Source organism: Loxodonta africana, chromosome 1, assembly GCF_030014295.1.
Source record: "Loxodonta africana isolate mLoxAfr1 chromosome 1, mLoxAfr1.hap2, whole genome shotgun sequence".
Lineage (NCBI taxonomy): Eukaryota > Metazoa > Chordata > Mammalia > Proboscidea > Elephantidae > Loxodonta > Loxodonta africana.
In genome coordinates, this window is record NC_087342.1 from 39,221,907 (window position 1) to 39,238,269 (window position 16,363).

Below are 16,363 nucleotides of genomic sequence, written 5' to 3' on the forward strand. Positions count from 1 at the left end.
ACTACAAGTCCAAATTCAGGTCACCAGCTCCAAGGTAAGGCTTTCTCTTTCTGTTGGCTCTGGAGGAATTTTCTCCTCATTCATCAGCCCTCCCTTGGCCTGGGAGCATCTCAGTGCAGGAACCTCAGGCCCAAAGGATATGCCTGCTCCCAGCACTGTTTTCTTGGTGGTATGAGGTCCCCCCTCTCTGCTAGGCTCTCTTTCCTTTTATCTCTTGAAAGATAAAAGGTCAAGTAGGTCACACCCCAGAAAACTCCCTTTACGTTGGATCAGGGGCTTGACATGGTAAGGGTGTTAAGATCCCACCCTAATCCTCTTTAAAATAAAGTTATCATCACATAATGGAGGACAACCACAGAACACTGGGAATCATGACCTAACCAAGTTGATACACACATTTTGGGGGGGGGGACATAATTCAATCCATGATATCTCCAAAAATGCAAAGCCCAATTTCCCAAAAGTGGCTAGACTACCCCAGAGATGAGAGTGGCAGACCAGCATCATGGAAAACAGCCTGCTGTAGTGTAGCTGCAGGCGATGGAGCAAACATACAAAGCCCACCCATCTTTTTACATTTGTTGCTGCTATGTCACCTTCATCCTTAGTGTACTACTGAAGTTGATTCTTTGAACCCAAGTGAAGAGACTATCTACTCAAGCATTGAAAATGTCATTCTATCTTATTCAGCCATTTCTTCTAACCTGTCTCGCAAAAGTCCTTTCATTTATGATCCTGGCTAACCACATAATGACTGTCCACCTAATTTTAAGTCACCTGGGAATTTGCTGAGCCTTCCTTCCAGAGGTGTAATTTAAACCTTGAACAAGACAGAGCTGAGTCTCAGGGCACAACACTAGAAGTGTTGGAATGGGTCACCCTTCACACCAGCATGAGTTGGGTCATTGCCCTTTGAGGGATCGATCATTCCTGACGTCGAACCCCTGTCTCTCCACCCCATACACAAGGATCTCATCAGAAATGTCAAATGCCTTGCTAAATATCCCTTTGGTTACAGCACTTCCTGGACCTACCAGCCTAGTGGCCCTGTCAAAATAAAAATGAATTGTCTTTAACATGACTTATCCCTGTGAACCTAGATTGGTGGTTTTCCACCACCACCATTCCACTTCAGCAAGTCTCAACGAATTAGTCTTCTGCCCTCATTGTCAAGCCAACCATGTAAAATTCTGAAGAGCACTAAAAATAGGTGTGCAACCAGATTGTTTAAAGGAGGGGTGGCCCGAAAACACTGGAATCCACTGACACCTCCAGAGTCCACTGGGCATTTTCTGGCAAGGTGGGTGGCCTTTCTTTCCTTCGTGGGCCCCTAAGAGGACAACAGAGCACCAGAGAGTGCTCCTGGGGACTCCTCAGGCATACCACATGGTGGCTGGACATCAGGTAATTCAACCATCCTGCTCTTTCTGAGAGAAAGACCTCAGACTGTGTCCATCACGAGCCTCTGGTGAGCCTCTGGCACCTGTCTCACTCCACATGACTCCTAGCCCCTGTGCCCTATTACTGCCCCTCACCAGACTTGTGAGAACTGGCAGGAGGCAGTCTCTATCTGGGCCTTCTCAGGCTGCCTTTATGAATTTATGTTGCAAAGTTCTCCACAGCAGTAACCGCATAAAGCATTCTGCATTCTGATCAAACTAAAGATAAAAATGGATAAAGCCTGTGATCTTGCTTCCAACTGATAATGTACCACTTGTCAGTTCAGATTCCAGAGAAAAGTATTTCTCCCCAATAACAGTGAGGTAAGAACTCTCTGTATGTGCAAAGCCACAAATCTTACTGATCAGAATGCTATTTAAAATCATTACAAATAGGCCTGTAATCTCTACCTTCAGCACAGAAGGGCTCCTTTCACATATTTTAAATGGTTTATTACATAAATATTATTTTCGTTGTCATTCTTCAGTGTGTGGGTGGATGGCCAGTGGGCATAGACAATGATATATGCACCTCCAGATGTTACTGCTCTTAAACAGAAATCCTTTAACAAGTACTTATGAGGACTGAGGTCATGTTCAGAGGCAGCTATTAGGGAAGGCTCCTCTGCCGGGAATTTTTAAAGAAACACCATCCTGTGTGGCAGTTTCAGGACATGAGTGAGCAGGGCTACTCCTGGGAGACCAGACACAACATTCATGTGTTAAGTCAAATATAGTCAATTCTCTGCTCCATTCCTGCTGATAATATTGGATGCTTAGAATGCAGGTAGCACTGTATATACTGTGTACTTTTCCAAACAGGAAAACATATATTATTTAATCTGGTCCTAGCAACTTGTGGTAAGCAGGGAAGTTACCTCTCACTATATTTCCAGTTAAAGACTGTAAAGCTCAGAGAGTTTGAGGGATTTACCAAGTTTGCCCAGCTAGTCAGTGGAAAGGTTAGTACAAGCTCAGGAGGCGGACAGCAAAGGGTGATGGAGAAACTATCTATTTGGAGCCAAACAGACTTGGATTTCAATCCCAGCTCTCTTTCTTACTAAACGTGTGGCCTTGGGCTGGTCATTTTAACACCTGAGTCCCCTCATGTGTAGGATAAAAGTATTCCCAACTTTCAGGGTGGTGGTAAGAAGGCGGGAGGGTGAGTGTAGGGAGCTGGGTGTGTGCTGGTTGTTCTCACACTGCCACACCTTTTCTACTTACCTGAGTCTTCCTTCCTGTACAGATCCATTTCCAACCAGTATCCCACAAACACAAAGCACCTGTGCTACAAAATGCAATCCCAATGACCTCTCATTGTTAAGTACTTTGGGAACACCGCCTACTTTGTCTCCCCTTTTGAAATGATTGTTTTAAAGGCTCTGTCAGACTTTAATCTACATGGGCAGGAATCACATCTGTCCTTATCCCAGTGCCCCTAAATGAATGAGTAGACTGGTGAATGGAAGGCTTGAGAAATTCTTCCATAATGAAATCTACTTAACTTTGTGGAGCTCAGCATTTCCAAACCTGCATCACAGAATCCAGTTTTCTCTGATATCTGTGGCCTGCACAGGAAATGCTGCTCTAGAACAGTGGGGGCATCCCCAGCGCCTCCCTGGCCGTAGGAAATCTGGAGCTTGGGAGGCAAGGGCAGGTAGAACCCAACAACTCTTCCATTCTAGCCATTGCAAAGTTTACAAACTTTTCTCATGCCTACAAATGTATCTGGGCTGTCAATTAACTTAGAAAGTGCAAATGCTAATTTCACTGTTGGCCTAAAATTATCAGGAAGGTAAGCCCAATGCAAATCTGCAATGCATTTCAATAGGAAACATAAGTTTTTTCTCTTTTAGGCACGAATGGATTAGCTGAGCCTGTGTACTCACTCATTCCCCTGATGTCAAGAGTTAAAACGACACTTGAATTCCTCCTTAGGCATTAAAAAAACGGGAGAGATGATATTTCTATAATCACAAAGAAATTCCGAAAGAAGAAATTCTAGTTGAACAAAGTCGTTTTGAAGTGGTTACAGTAGAAGGAGGACAAACATGGGGGTGAAGAAATGGGTGGAGGATGAAGCAGGTTTGCCCTGGGGTCACTGCCTGGGACCTTTGTGCTATAAAGTTTGGCTGAAGAACACAACAGCGACCTCATGTGCCTGGCTAGAGTTTGATGTGGAAAGACTTTCTTTCCCTGTAGGTCACTAACCTTATGTTGGGACCAATATTGCTGGCAAGTATCACAGTAACAATTATCTCGCAGCTATAAGGGAGCCAGGAGTTGAATGGACTTGACATCAGCTACAAGTTGCTTCCTAAAGGACAAGCTGTTCAAACACAACCAAGGCTCAGCAACAGGAGGCAAGAGAGAATTTACATTGCCCGCTGGTGTCTAACACTCCTCATTCCAAGAGCTGTATTAAACTGTCTGAAAAAATAAGGGGATAAAAATGTCCTCCCAGAGAAGCTGAGGATGCCTTCATACATTGCACTGCCTCTTCAGCATCAAAAGCAAGTATCTTCCCAATCTTAGCTTTCAGATCACGGATAACATTATGGATGCTGTCTCTCCTCAGCAAACATAGAATCGGCATGCTTTGCGAAAAGTGAGGATATTTCTAAAGCTGAGGTTCCTGTGTAAACTTTGAATTAGCTCTCTAATGGGGTAAGTGCCTTGTTGAGACAGTTGAGCTGTGAAGAGCTCTTTGGCATTTCATACCACACCTTTTAACTTAACTGGCACTTTCAGCATTGTCTCCAGCCATAAAAGCATCATATTTTGGCAGAGGTCCTTGATGACTGGTGTTCTTTCACAATTCTTGCTCTACATAATGTTTTTTTAAGACACCTTTGCCCTTAAATGCAACACAAACAAGCTGCCCATGAGTCATAGGACTAGCACACACGCTAAGTACCTATAATCATCTTTATGTAATTTGCTCCTTAGTCATTGTCTGGCCCATTATGTAAATATACAGCATCCATTTCTTTGAAAATAAAGGCCTCTATAAAAACTACCGTTGTAAATAGACTGAGCAATAAAGAGTTCCACAAAAGAATTCCCTAAAAGCTATTTAAAAAAAATAAAACCAGATTTGTTTTGTAGTCACGTGGTGTAGAATATCAAACATGATTTCCCCACCTCCACCCTGGGTTCTGACTGGTTTCAAAATCACACAGGAAAAAATTCATGATGGCCTAGCTAAGCACAAGGGTGGAGGCTGAAATCTCCAAGCTGCAGTCAATTTTGCACAGGAAAACAGCAGTAAAATGCAACCAGGAGAACATAGAGTTGAACAGTCTGGCTCAACCTTGGCCACCTGGCCTCTCTTCCGCATGAGATTGCTCACCCCCCTGCACTACAGGGGAAAGGGCTCTCCAGGATGCACCTAGCCTCTCAGCACACAGGAAAAGAGCAGGACTGGCTTACAGAATTCAGCACAGCTTACATACCCAACACAAAATTACCCAAAGTTCTTCTTCCTTATAGATAACATAGAGAGAGTTGAAACTCACAAAGCAAGGTGGGATTCTATCAGAAAAATCCAAGAAGGGTTTGGGAGGCATGGGCCTCCCCCACATCACACACATACTCAAACACACATACACGTACTCGTGTAGGTTCAGGCCAGGATTGGGATGTAAAAGGCACGAGCACCACTCTCCTCCCTCCTGAGCCCATGGCAGACTCTGCTAACTGATCATGACTCTCACCCTGTCCCTTGAAGCCCAGGCAACACCTATCATCCATCTAAGTGGGTACCTAAACTGAAACCCATGTGCCCTTCTTATCTATGTATCTTCATTCTTGAATCTAGAAATCTTAAAGGATGGAATCACACACAAATGAATTTCCTATTAGCAGATTATTACTTATTTTTTGTAAGCTTATCTTGAGAGAAAAAATATATTAATGTAATGGATAGGTTTTATAAGGCTTCTTAAATATCATACTGATTTTTTCAATGGCTTATTTTTTTAATGATGACATTATACCTGAAAAACCTCCAAAAGTGGATATGAGACAGGAATGTTCTAGTGGGGGCTCCGATTTGAGGGGCGGATGTATATGGGGTCAATCCAGACTTTGTTTCCTTTGTCCTTAAATTCACAGAGTTGCGTGGATCCACAACCCGACCTTGAAAGTACAGAGATGAAATTGGATGACTTTGACACTCTAAAGCTCTGCCAACTTTCTCAAGTCCCTCTTCTTCCTTCAAGAAATATTTTTTCTATTCAATCCAGTTCAAAAAAATTGAGCAGCTATGAGTCTCTCCTTTCATTTCTCTGCTTTGTGTGTGTTATATGTGGTGCTTGTGTCTTTTACTTCCCAAGTAATGTGGGATGGATGTGGGGTGAGTGGACATGTGTTTTTAAGGGAAGAGAAGGGGGGGTGGAATTTTCTGGTTGAGTTGGTTTCATAGAAATAAAAAATACATGTATATCTACCTTCCACCACAAGTTTCTTCAAGACAGGGACCACATGATCCCTCTGTCCAATAAATGGTCACCCTTAAAAACAAACAGTTAACAAGGATAAAGACACAGGTATGACAAAAACTAACCAGAGGAAATCAGAGTTTTCAAATGAAGCACTTTGTATCAAACACTTTAAGAAGCATCACCTACACCTCTCTTTTCTGCTATGCCACAGAACTGGGACACACCCCAAAGATGTCCTTGGTGTGTGGCTAAGTGCTAGAATGTCTGGTCCTCTGCCATTCTTCACTAGGAATAGAAGGGAGGGACATACACATGGTGACTTCTCCCTACGTCTACAGCTTTCAGTGGACCAGATATCAGAGAGACCATATGACCACGGAGAGGGAGTGGGCACCTCCTAGCCTCCTAGACTTCTTACTTCTGAGAGGCGGGTTCCAGTCAGTGCCTGTGCCCTCCCCATGTCACTACTGGTCCTGCAGCTCAGTAAACAGACCTCATTTTGACTAATATAAAGTAGAGGTATGCATTAAACTTCACTTAAAGTATACTAGTATAAAGTCAAATAGAGGCCGGCTTGATAGGGTTTGGGTTTTACAATATGCATTTCATGGAATGCAAAATACTTTACAAAATGTTTCAGATTTGTTATAAACTCCAAATATTTCTGCAGTCTTCCTTCTCAACATTTCCTTTGGTGTTTTCCCAATGTTTAGAAATTATGTCTGCCCAGCCTGGGAGAAGTCTGCCCCAGGGCAGAGTGTCAGTCACACTGAGCCACAAAAAGACTTTGACATTTACAAGAGTTAGACCAAATACCATCTCAAAGTACTTAGATATGTGAAGACCACTACAGCTTATAATTGCAAAATTCCACAAAACTCATGAGTGATGCTTGACTAGAAGATAGCATAGATGTGGGGTAGGTTTCAATGATAGAGCAGTACCCTCCTGCACAGTAATGTTCTGCTAAGCAAGACCCAGTTCACCACCTGGAAAATCACACATTTCCTCATGCCATGGACATCTAGAGTCCCCTGGGGTTTCACATACCGCAAATTTATTATACTTCTTCATCCCCAAACATACCCCCCATATCCACATCTTCCTGCCCATGAGCAGTGCCCCAATACTTCTGACCCTCTTCTCCTGGAAAACTCCTGTTTTCTGCTCATTTCAAGAGAGTCCTTCCCAGAGAAAGGACTACATTCCTCATTGGGCTCCCCCAGCACCTCTTTTTTAGGGTAGTGATCACATTGCATTGTAAATGGTGGTTAATCAGCTTTCTCCACTAGAATTTGGAGTTCCTTGAGAAAGCAAATGTCTTTCATCTTGGTCAGTTCATTTCCTGGTTCCTATAGATCCAACAGGCATGCCTTTGAAACCCTATGGGCCAGTTCTATTCTGTACTGTAGGGTCTCTATGAGTCGGAATAGAATCAAAGGTAATGGGTATAGACAAATTTCCAGAGTAACTCAGAAGAGAGCAACAGGAGCTATATAAATTAGGGAAGCTACATGGAAGAAGAGGGTCTTGAGCAGTGGGAATGTAAAAGAGAGACAGGCTTTGGCTTGAAGACGGAACAGATAAAAGGAGCCTTGTAAACTGAAGATCAGTTTAATGTCGGGCTGTGAGTGTGGACATAGACAGTAGGCCTTGTGTTAAAACGCTTGTTTCACTCCCTTACTAACCATATGATCTTGAATGCGTTCCTTAGATGCTCTCTGCCTCAGTTTCCTCTGTAAAATGGAGAAAATAATAGTGACTTTCTCAAATAGTTGTGTGAGGATCAAAGGAGAAAATGGTGTGAAGCCCTTAGAGAAATACAGTGCACAAAGCTCTCACATATTAGCTAGTAGCGTGAGCCAAGGGAGAAGGAGTCAGCCTGTGCATGGGATGGGGAGATCTGTGCGTGTGCTGGTGTCCACTGGGAAGAAAAACAACCCTTGTTTAGAGAAACAGTGGGCATGGAGCTTTGAAACCAAATGGACTGAAGCCAGGTGCGGGGAGGCATAGGAAGCCATGGAAGGAGCTTCTCTTGCCCTGAGCATAAGGAGCTGGAGCTGCCAGACCCTCCTGCATCATCCTGCCTAGAGGCTGCCCCAAGTTACATGCTCAGATCCAGCACACCAGAGTGCCTAATAGTTGGTTCAACAACTTAAAAGCTTTTCATTTCTCACTAAACTTTCCATAGTGCTTTGATTACTGGGTAGGTTTCTGTTCTGTTTCCATTAACAAGGAGTGCCTAAAATAGTCTAAAACAACAGTCTCTCTTTTCATCTCTAACTCAGCTCGACTCAGTGCCTCAGGCAACTAATGTGACCTGTGGGCCTCAGTTTCCTCATCTTCGAAATAAAAATGGTGCCAGTACCTCACCAGGGTGTTATGAGAATCAGCATTTATCAAACGTACTTGAAATCCTGGGACTTAAGGCCCTAGAAGAGCTGTCATTAGTGTACTATTAAAAAAAAAAAAAAAAACCTGAAGTGGCTGACCCTTTCCTCACCTTGTTTCCTCAGAGGTCCAAGCCATTCTGGGTGGTCCTCTTTTCTATTGTCATCTGCCTGATTATCCCTTACAGAGAGGAACTGGTTCAAGGAACCATTGTGTATGCAGTAACACAATACTTCTCATCCATCCCAGATCTCCATGTTTCTCTCAGATCAGGAAACTAAGATGCAGTCTATCACTAGCTTCTAAAGGTTTTTTTTAAGTTCTACTAGGACCAATGGTATACTGGAGTTAATTCCTGCTGACTCACCAGAACCAATGGTTCAATTTTCAAGAATCTGTGCAACAACTGTTCACTTGAAATGGCCTCAGCGGGAGCATTTACACCACAGAAATTGGCAAACGCTGTGAATCAGGGCTTGATTTATTGCTTTGTTGATTGTCTAGACGTAATGAAGTGATAAATATTGATTGTGCGGATTAAACTCAAATACACTGTGAAAGCTCCAAATAATTGAATACATATTCTTCCAATATTTGAAACTACTTTTTCACTCAGCAAAGCAGTTGCTCACCTCATGTCTTCATTGTTTCACTTTTGTCTTATTCGTTAATGACAAACAAAACATCATCGAACATTCATATTGGAACCACATTTTGAGATTCAGTGGTTGGTAATCATTTACCAAAACACCACTTCTTCCACCTCCCCCACTCCCAATGCATGACTCTTTGGGGAAAGATGATAATTTTGCTCCCATGGGACCCAAGTTGGCCAGCTCTCCCCTGGCTGCAACTGCTGCCTCTGGCCACGCTATGAGTTTGTCCACTTGGCATCCCAAGAAGCAAGCAGGGCTCTGGAAGATCTCCCCTTGTGTTGCCTCTACTCCTGCCTTCTCTACGCACAGGCTTTGGATTTCCTAATCAGGACACACCTCAGAGATGGTGAAATAAATAGGAGTGCATCTTAAGCAAGCCACGTAGAAATGACAAGAAGGAAAAGAACATTTCTTCAGGTTGTGCATTAACAAATATTTAGGACAAACTTCAAAGGAATTCAACTTGGCCTGGTTTTTCCACACACTCTGCTTTGCACATTCATAAAGTGTGCACCTGGGTACATAATTGTTGTTGCAAACTAATTGCACCTGCAGTCAGCTAATTGAGAGAGCATACAGTAGCCAGTGTGCCTGCAATTAAGCAAGTGCAATTGTAATTCACTTCCTAGGAATAATTTTCTTCATCTTCAGACAGCATTTGGTTATCCCTCCCGATAACCTCGAACACTATTTCCACCTCACAGATAGTGGCTCAAGCAGAGAGAGGGTTGCTGAGGCCATGGAGTTAAGGTCTCCAACCACTTACATAAGAACTCAGACGTGCAAATATAATGGCATTGCTCCTGCATGTAAAGCCAGTAACAGCCCCCACTGTCCACTAGATACAGTTCAGATGCTTTAGCAAGAGTTGCAGGCTCTGCCTCATTAAGTCCAATCTATTTTACCTGCCTCATTCTGCAGTCTTTCCACCTGCTTAAAAGCACCCTGGCTCTAGCCTCAGAGCTCTGTGCTATTCCTTATGCACAGTGCACTCAAAGGTGCCCCAAACTTTTGCAAGTAGCCCTCTGGCAGATGTCCTTCTCTTTCACCCTCACTTGGAAAACATTCACTTAACTGAACTCAGCTGTCACCACCACCAGAATGGCTCCCTTTATGCCCCAGGTGAAGTTAGTCACTGCAACTGTGGCATACAAGGCAAGACCATCATCCATATTATGAGTGAATCATTCCTGTGTGTTTGTCCTTGAAACTAGACTATGAACATCTCCAGGGCAGTAATAGTGTCTCATCCATCTTTGTTTCTTCTCCTGTTGCAGGGACCAGGGTGTGCTCAAAAATGCCTGTTGGATGAAAAACAAAGTCCACTAGCCCAAAGAAGGCTGTAAATACTTAGGTCTGGTCTCTTTCACCAAGTGATGGAGCACTGGAGGAGGAGGTGTGGGGCAGACTCGTGGCTGGCCTAGCATTGTTGTCTGGGCTCGAAGGATGATTTGTCCCCACGACAGCCCTCCCCTGAGAGAGACAGGAGGAGCCCTCCCCACCACATGGGCTGAGCGAGGAGCAATTTCACATACTGGAAGGCCTCCTTACGCTGCCTACATTATTTCTACCTTTGGTAGTAAAATACCTGCCAACTAAATGAGATTTCAATCCAACAGTGACTTGAAATGTTTCTCACAAATCCCTTTGCGTTTTGAAAATTTCTACTCTTACCCAAAGCTCTGCTAAAGACCCAATTGCCCAAGCCAGTTGTGGGCCTTTTCCCACCTCTCTCCCCTCAGATTCAAAGCAGACACAAAGCTCAACCAGCATCAACTGAGTGTCCTCTGTATCTGTCACTTCCTCTCTGTCCCCACAGGTGCTGCTTTAAATTACCATGACCACCTCTGACTCCTCTCCTTGCCACAGCCCCACCTCTCTGAGATGAATTCAAATGCCCCAGCTTGTTCTCCACTTCATACAAAGAGAAGCCCAGATTCCTGGGCCTGCCTTTCAGGACTTCTTGCACCCGCCTCAGCTGTCCTTCCCATATTGTCTCCCATACCCCAAGATGAGCACTCCTGTAAGATCCACCAGAAGAGCTCCTTCTTACCTCCTCTGCCTTTGCACAGTGTTATGGGTAACAGAGGGCACCAGACACCTAAGAAGGCTGACCGTATTCACACTGATAGCTTCAGCACTCCCCACAGTACCTTTTTATCTACAAAAAGCTCCCCTTGGGGGCCTCTGGCTGTCTCTAAGACTTAAGAATTATTTAGTGAGAGGAAGAGTTGTTAAAAAATTATGCATGACCTAAACAAACATATGTCAAGAGCAATTTTTCTATAAAAATCATTAAAAAACTATTGCATCACTCCCAGGGCATGGACACTGGTCAGTTTGCCTGTCCAGTGCACCATTATGAGGGGCTGCTGGAGTCCCCCAGCTCTGCTAGGGAAGGAACTGCCATCGTATTCCACTGGGAACTGACCTGTGAAACAAATGCCAACCAGGCCACGATAATTTCTACCTCCCAGAATCTGCAAAAATCTGAAAACAATTGTACTGACAAGGGTTTCCTGACATGTCCCAAGGTCAAATCACATAAGCATAAACTCTGCCATGAATATGAACACAAATATACATCAAAACCACATGCTGAAGACTAGAAGCTGGGCTCCACCATTCTCCCATGACCAGCAGACTAGCTAAACTCTGAGGGTATCCCATGACTCCGCTCCCACCTCTCCCTCTGAAAAGCTGTGTTGAGGAGTGTATCTGTCAACACAGGAAAGCTGTCCACTAGTAGAAAGGGCATGGAAGGGGGAAAGACAGTCTCTGTCCTGTCCCGAGGACACACAGCACAGTAAACAATAAAGAGCACAGCTCCTTCACCCCACAGATACTTAGGGTGCACCTACTGTGTGCCTTAGCAGGGAGCCCAGTGATGACTAGTCAGAACAGCTGCCAGCCCTGTGCCACACATGCCCTCAGGGGGAGAGTGGGAAGACAGGCAGCTACAGGACAGTGGGTAAGTGGTGAATCCCATGGACAGGACACCAACACAGACTTGGAAGGGGAGGCTGGCTTCCAGCAGAAGGCATGATTGAGCGGGAACCTGCAAGGGGAGTAGGAGCAAACCCATGGGAGGGAATGGAGGGTGGAAGGAGAGCATAAAGGGAGAGATTCAGCTGGAGAGACAAGCAGAGGTCACAACCTAGAGGGTCTCCTATATGAAGTAGTTAAGGAGCTTGGCTGTAATCACACAGCTGTTTGAGCTACAATTAGAGTTGGAGGACAGTGCAGGGGGAAGGAGGTGATAGGAGACATGAGACAGGGAGACCACTTAGAAGGGTGTGACTGAAAAACAAGCAGGAGACAATTGTTCCCTGAACTATAGTATTGCTAGTGGGGGCACAACATATACAGATAAAAAAAGTGTTTAAGAGATAGAAGCAGCAGTATTTGGGACTCAGTTGGATTAAGTCAAGCCCTCTAATAGGAGCTTTCTTTGCAGACTTAACACATCTGTCCTAATGCATTTTTTAGTGTGAGTGTTAATGTCCATAGCCCCCACTACACATTAAAATCCGTAAGAGAAGTGTTGTGTCTGTTTTCTGGCTTATACCCAGAACCTAACACCCTATCTGCATGGTATCACCCTGCACTGCGCACTCAGTAAAAGAGGGGTTGAGCTGGGTAAACTAAGCCATGTGAAGGAGCAAGTGCTCAGAAAAGTATGATCTGGCTAAAAAAAGTTCAGGCAGTGTGAGAACAACAATTTTGGCCATGAATGGAAAAAGGAGAGAGTCAAAGAAACAGAAGTCTAAATGAATTCACCAAAGCCAGGAGTGTAATGGGGAAATAATGGTTGAGAGGTCTGAGGAGAGCACTGTGATCACATTTCCTCTAACATTTCAAAGGAAGAACAACCCCAGGTGATGGCAAGAGCATGGATTGGCTCCAGGAAATGGTAGCTTATATGGGGCAGAGTTGAAGGTCACTGTTGAGGAGGAAATCAAGGAACTATACAGGACAGAGTGTTGAGCAAGTTATTCTTACAGACACTGAAGTCATTCAAGGTGATAGCAGGTGTGGTAGGGCAGGAGCCTAGAAGTCAGGTGCTAAAATTATCAAAGAAAAACTCAGAGAAAATGTTTGCTGAGGGACAGTCTTAGTTATTTAAAACCCCATAATACAAAGAAAAGTATGATGCATTCAACATGATTTTGTCTAGATCTGTGTAGTCAAATATGGTAGGCACCAGCCACATGTGGCCAATATTAGGCTGATCTGCACTAAGTTGGGGAGCCATAGAATTTTGGAGTTTGAAGGGACCTCATAAGCCAATCACCTCATTTTATAGATGAGGCCCAGAGCAGTGAAGGGCTTACCCATAGTAACCTGATTAATGCTAGAGCTGGGACAAGACCACAATCTTCCTGCCTCCCAGCCCAGAGCCGCTGCAATGGATGGGGAGAATGCTACTAAATTACTGAGAAAAACAGGGTTTTGCACTGTTCTTTCGACAATTTAATTTTAAAGTGGAAGTTCTAAACCTTTGCAATGAGCCATTCAATTATTACCTTGCTGCCCAGATCCTCTTAAACCATTTTGTAATTCCCAGCATTTAGAATGGAGATGTGTGTGAGTGTGTGTGAGTGTGTGTGTGTGTGTGTGTGTGTGTCTTCCTTTCAAACCTTCCTTTCAAACCACAGCTCCCTGGTCTCAGCCTTAGTAGCACTCCCTTACTGACTCCTTTACCCCTGCTCAAACAGCTCATGGGCATCAGCACACATCACTGATAGTGCTCTCTTCTTACGTGCCAGACCCTCTGCTAAGCACTTCACTTGCTTTGTCTCATCAAATCCTCACCATAATCCTTGGAGATAGTGACTATTATTACCTCCATATTGCAGACTAGGAAACTGAGGTTTAGATATGTTACATATATGTGCTACAAGCTAGCTTGTAGCTGGCAGGAAGGATATTTGAATCTTGATTTGCCTAATTCAAGCCCAAGTTCTGACCCACCGTGATATATGGCCTAAGAGTCAATGCTAGAATATTAACCCCAATTGTTTTGTTTGGAGGTCTTTTCAGGTCTAGAAAACCTTTGTAAAATGCATCAGTGCATAACCCTCAAGCCTCTGGGCTGTTGTCAGCCTCTCTAGTCCTGCGGAACTGCTCCTCTTACCCTCAGCCTCTGTGTCATTCTCTGAAAGCCCCTTTCGTGTTTTATGGAACTATCTAAAGTAATTAAATTAAATCATGGCCCAAATGAGATCCCAACTGCCGATTCAGAACCAACCTACCTAGTCTAGCCCATCAGTTAGGATGACAACATGTTCACCTAGTCCAATTCCATCCAACTTCACAATGATTTTGCAGAAATAAACCTTTTGTTAGCTTCACTCTCAGGTCTGCTAACCAAAATAAGGCTCTAGTTTATACCCTCCAGGAACCTATCTCAATAATTAATTTGGAGAAGTTTCCTTCTCTCCCTTCTCTATCCCTCAAGTTCAGCTCTAAACATAATCACCAACACTCACTAGTGTTTTGACAAAACTGGTACAGCACAGTCTCTAAAAGCATGAAGGTTATTCTTTTTAACCATTAATGGCTGTTCTTAACATAAGACATAAGGCATATATTGTACTGAATATATTCATTACCACAAGGAAACAAGATTCTTCAACAACAAATCCACAGACTTGCTAAATATAGTTCCTTTACAGCTGTAGGAGCCCTCTCCCCTTAGAATACCCTAGCAGAATAAGCAGCTAAATAATATGTTGTACCTTCAAGAGTGTTCCCAAATGACTTATTGTTTTGGGCCATAAGAACACAAAGTGAAGCATGCTCTAGGGACTTGGCTAGGCTATTTTGAGTTGATCAGCTCTCAAATACCTTTCATTCATTTATTCATTCAATAACCTTTTATGGAGTCATATCCTGTGTCACACCATGTGGAAATGATAGAACAATATCATTAAAATCACACACAAGTAAAATTTTGCTGAGGATAATTCGAAAACGGTTGCAGCAGTACATCAACAATGAACTGCCAAAAGTTCAAGCTAGATTCAGAAGGGGACATGGAATGAGGAATATCATTGCTGATATCAGACGGATCTTGGCTGAGAGCAGAAAATACCAGAAATATTTTGTTATGGATTGAATTGTGTCCCCCAAAACTGTGTGTCGACTTGGCTAGGCCATGATTCCCAGTACTGTGTGATTGTCCACCATTTTGTCATCTGATATGATTTGCCTATGTGTTATAAATTCTATCTCTATGATATTAATGAGACAGGACTCAATCTACAATATTAGGTTTTGTCTTTAGTCAATCTCTTTTGAGATATAAAAGAGAGAAGCAAGCACAGAGACGGGGGACATAATACCACCAAGAAAGCAGTGCCAGGAGCAGAGCACACCTTTTGGACCCAGGGTTCCTATGCTGAGAAGCTCCTAGACCCGGGGACGATTGATGACAAGGACATTTCTCCAGAACTGACAGACAGGGAAAGGCTTCCCTTAGAGCTGACATGATGAATTTGGACTTCTATCCTCCTAAACCGTGAGAAAATCAATTTCTGTTGGTTAAAGCCATCTACTTGTGGTATTTCTCTTATAGCAGCACTAGATAACTAAGACAGATGTTTACCAGTGTTTTATTGACTATGCAAATACATTCAACTGTGTGGATCATAATAAATTATGGATAACATTGCCAAGAATGAGAATTTCAGAACATTTAATTGTACTCATGTGAAACCTGTCCATAGACTAAGGCAGTCATTCAGACAGAACAAGGGGATACTGTGTGGTTTAAAATCAGGATAGGTGTATATCAGGTTCATATCCTTTCACCATACTTATTCAATCTGTATGCTGAGCAAATAACCCAAGAGACTGGACTATATGAAGAAGAACAGGGCATCAGGATTGGAGGAAGACTCATTAACAACCTGTGATATGCAGATGACACAACCTTGCTAGCTGAAAGTGAAGAGGATTTGAAGCATTTACTGATGAAGATCAAAGGCTATAGTCTTCAGTATGGATTATGCCTCAACATAAAGAAAACAAAAATCCTTACAACTGGACCAATGAGCAACATCATGATAAACAGAGAAAAGATTGAAGTTGTCAAGGATTTCATTTTACTTGGATTCACAATCAACACCCATGGAAGCAGCAGATAAGAAATTAAATGACATATGTAATTGGACAAGTCTGCTGAAAAAGACAACTTTGAAGTGTTGAAAAGCAAAGATGTCACTTTGAGACTAAGATGTCCCTGACCCAAGCCATGGTATTTTCAATCACCTCATATACATGCAAAAGCTGGACTATGAATAAGGAAGGTAGAAGAATTGATGCACTTGAATTATGGTCTTGGTGAAGAATATTGAATATACCAGGGACTGCCAGAGGAATGACAAGCCTGTCTTTGAGAAAGTACAGCCAGAGTGCTCCTTGGAAA